Here is a 4,553-nt window from a genome sequence, read left to right on the forward strand (position 1 = left end):
TTCTAGGCTTAACTGAATGATGATGCTCTCTTGGGCTTCCCTGGTGATTCAGATGGTAAAGACTCTGCCTGCATACAGGATACCCAGGTTCAATCCCTGGGTTGGGAAGATCCCCTGGATAAAGGAATGGCTACCCACTCCCGTGTTCTTGCCTGGAGAATCCCACAGACAGAGGAGCCTGGTGGGCTACAGCCCATGAGGTTCCAGAGAATTGGACAGGACTGAGGAACGAACACAACACACTTGTTTATAATTAATATTAGCAGAATCATTATCATATACTGTTGTATACAATCATTCTGTTAAAACTGTATCTGGCCAGACATTTGAAAGTCCTGCAGACACTGAAGATAGCTTTGCTGTATCACAGCACCCTGCATGATGCTTTACCTTAGCACTTCTGGCCTAAACTCACTAAATGCTAGAAACATGCTAAATTCTGGACAACCAGAAGAAACACCTGGAGATATACTTTAGCTGTGAGGCAGCACGTAGGATTTGAAAGTGCATGTTTTACACAGCAGTGAAAGCCTACATTGGGCTTTCCAGCTGATGCAGTGTAAAGAATCCACTTGTCTATACAGGAAACAAAACAGATATGAATTCGGTCCCTGGGTCCAGAATATTCCCTGAAGAAAGAAACGACAACCCATTCCATTTTTCTTGCCTGGAAAATCCCTGGACAGAAGAGCCTGGTTGACTACGGCTCATGGGGTCTCAAAGATCAGACACAACTGAGCTTGCATACATGTTTATTGAGAGACTACTGAAGGCCTAAAAAACAATGGATACAGCTGAATCAAACCAACATGAAGATGACTTGAAAATTCAAATGAAATTGTCACATAATTTAGGCTTTTTGGATAAAAAAGAAAAATTAATTTTCCTTCTTAGACTTCTTAGACTGCTTTTGGAATTAGACACATTTTTGGCTTCATGTAGAATTTTGAAAATACTATGTTAATATTCTTGGAATTATTAATAATATCAGATATGTTGTTGCTCAGTTGTTAAGTCATGTCCAACTGCATGTGACCGCATGGGCTGTAGCACACTAGGCTCCTCTGTCCTCCACTGTCTCCCAGAGTTTGCTCAATATATGTCCATTGAGTTGGTGATGATATCTAACCATCTCATCCTCTGCTGCTTCCTTCTCCTCCTACCCTCAATTTTTCCCGGCATCAGGGTCTTTTCCAATGAGTTGGCCCTTCACATCAGGTAGTCAAAATATTGGAATTTCAGCATTAGTCTTTTCAGTGAAGATTCAGGGTTGATTTCCTTTAGGACTGACTGGTTGACCTGTTTGCAGTCCAAGGGACTCTCAGAAGTCTTCTCCAGCATCACAATTTGAAAGCATCAATTCTTTGGTTCTCAGCTTTATTTATGGTCCAAATCCATATTTGTACATGACTACTGGGAAAAGCCATAACTTTGACTATGCACACCTTTGTCTACAAAGTGATATCCCTGCTTTTTTAATATGCTGTCTAGGTTAGTCAGAGCTTTCCTTCCAAGGAGCAGACATCATTTAATTTCATGGCTGCAGTCACCTGCTGTAGTGACTTTGGAGCCCGAAAAATGTGTCCCCATGGTTAAAATTGTCCTAAAGAAATTTCATTTCTGCATGTTATTGGTAATTGGGATAGATTTTATTTATCAGAGTAAGCACCAACCTGGGACTCAAAGAATCTGAATCTCAGGCTAGGCCCTGATGAAAATGAGAGAGGTATCTTATTCAGTGCAAAATTGTGTGTTGTTCAGATATCAACAAACTGTGAAGGAGTGAGTGCCTTCAAAACACTCAGCCAGGGGACAAAAAGGCTCATAAAATAAGTTCCATTGTAAAGACATTGATAACCTAGCTGAAAAGACATTCTATAACTACAGAATATGTGATACATATTTTAAAGGATGATGAACATCAGTACTCTAAAGTGATACTCTAAAGTAAGTAGAGTAATTAATTAGTTTGGCTCAAGCCAAAGCAAACGGTGGAGACTGCATCTTCCCCAGAGAGGCAATCTTCCCTTTCTGCAAGCAGAGGGGGATTTCACAGATGGAAGGCAGTGAGAGAGGCAGAAAGGGCTCATTATAGTTAATCAAGAACTTTCAAAAATATTTCCCTGGAACACTTTTCTAAAGGTTAATCCAAGGGAAAAAAAAGAAAGAAAGAAAGAAACAACAACAGCAACAACAACAAAACCAGAGGAAGGATTGGCAATTAAGTGGTGAATCACTCACATGTCCATCTTCAAAGCATTTCAATGCATATTTGTTTTTAAAAGGCTCTGAGGTCTTTCAATAGTAATAAAATTTTAATTTGTGTTTCTCAGCGTATTTTTTTTTACCACAGAACCATGAATATTTCACATGTGTATTTGTATACTTAATGTGCCTATTTAATTTATGCTCCAAACAATGTTCATTGGAGTACATAGTTTTGTTTTGTTTTGTTTTGTTTTTTTGAGAGTGGCAGTTAATACAAGATGATGGAGAAAAGAACTATTTTAGAAGTAAAAATTACATGACTCATTGACTAATTAAATGTAAGGGGTGAAAATGAGAGTGAAATTATATGATGAAGTTGTAATACATAATAAAATTATAAAGCAAATATTTCCATTAATCAAATAATGTGTCTCAGAAAAAAAAGAAAAGAAAAAGCATCCAGTTGGAGAAAGATAATTTTCTGTTTAAAAGTCAGTTGTGATTTTTTATATATACTTGATGTTCTGTCCTCCTAATTTTATTCCTCTTGAATATAGAATGGACTACTCGCTTTGAATGAATAGAGTGCAGAAAATGAAAACCAGTAACTTAATGGTAAGAAATTTGTAGAAACCAACTAATCCAAGTGATCAAGGTTAAAACTCCCTATAAGTCATGTTGACATCACATATATCTGCTTAGATAAGGCTATGAGAAGGACATTTCTCCTCTGATAGTTTTCATCAAAACCCAGAATCCCAGTCTAATCATGAGAAAACATTAGGCAATTTAAAAGTGAGGCACTTTCTATAACATACCTTACCAGGATTCAAAAAGTGTGAAGGTCATATAAAAAAAAAGAAAGACTGAAAAATTGTCACAGATCAGAGGAGACAAAAAAGCCATCAGGACTAAATAGGCTAACCTAAAAGTGCTATTCTGGATTAGATTCTGGAACAGAAATGTGGTTTTAAGAAAGACAGGCCATTGTTTAGTTAATGGACTTGTATGAACGTTAATTTCTTAGTTTTGAGCAGTGTATTTTGGTAATGTAAGATATTTATATAAGGGGAAGCTGAGTGACTGGATATGTAGGAACTTTGCTGTTATTATTTTTGCAAGCTTTTTGTATATCTAAAATATTTATAAAATTAAATGTTTAACAATGATACAGTATTAACAGACACGTATTATGGGTTAAATTATACATAATTTAAAAAAATTAATGCTGAAATACATAGACAATTTAATGAGAAGAGAAATATTTGTATACTCTCATTTACTCTCAAATCCCTCTGAACACATACTCATTAATTACAAAAGGTAAAATATTAATTTGATACTGGAGAGCCTAGGAGACACTTTCCTAACCAAGAGATCAAAGTTAACACCATCATAAAGGGAGCATATCAAAATTATCTGCCATGTGATAAGACGCAATGAAAATACAGTACTACTTCTGTGATACTCTTATCAAATAGGCATAATACAAATTTAATTTGAAAAACAATTTAAAAAACAAATGGAGGGGTGTTTAAACAATGTAGTGCTGATGGTTTAGTCACTAAACTGTGTCTGCCGCTTGCGACCCCCTGGGCTGCGGCCCTCCAGGCTCCTCTGTCCATGGGATCTCCCCAGCAAGAATACTAGAGCGCGTTGCCATTTCCTTCTCCAGGGGCTGTTCTCAGCCCAGCGATTGAACCCAAGTCTCCTGAATTGCAGGCAGATTCTTTACCACTGAGCTTCCAAGGAAGTCCCTATTTTGCAAATAACTGACTCCAAATCTTCAGGGTCCAAGCAAAGCCAGTGTATTATTAATAGCACAAGACAATAGAGAGTAGGAGAAACTGTGGAGAACTGCACAGTGAATGATTTGACTAAAGGAATGCAACAAAATTTAAAAAAAAAAAAAAAGGTGGGTAAAGTTAAACTGCTGATAAAAACATAATGACCACAGCTAATATTTATCCTGAGACTTCCCTGGTGGCTCAGACAGTAAAGCATCTGTCTACAAGGCGGGAGACCCGGGTTCAATCCCTGGGTTGGGAAGATCCCCTGGAAAAGGAAATGGCAATCCACTCCAGTACTGTTGCCTGGAAAATCCCATGGACAGAGGAGCCTGGTAGGCTTACAGTCCACAGGGTCGCAAAGAGTTGGACACGACTGAGCGACTTCATTTTCTTACTCTGTGCTAGGCTTTATGGTGCAGAATTTCTAGATTCTGGAAGCAGGTTGCCAGGTCTGAGCCCCAGCTTTGAGATTTTGGTCACTTCATGGAAACTCTCTGAGCCTCAGCTTTCTCATCTGGAAGATGGGCATAATAATAAAGAGGAGAGTGAAAAACT

The sequence above is a fragment of the Bubalus bubalis genome, chromosome 11 (assembly GCF_019923935.1).
Source record: "Bubalus bubalis isolate 160015118507 breed Murrah chromosome 11, NDDB_SH_1, whole genome shotgun sequence".
Classification (NCBI taxonomy): Eukaryota; Metazoa; Chordata; class Mammalia; order Artiodactyla; family Bovidae; genus Bubalus; species Bubalus bubalis.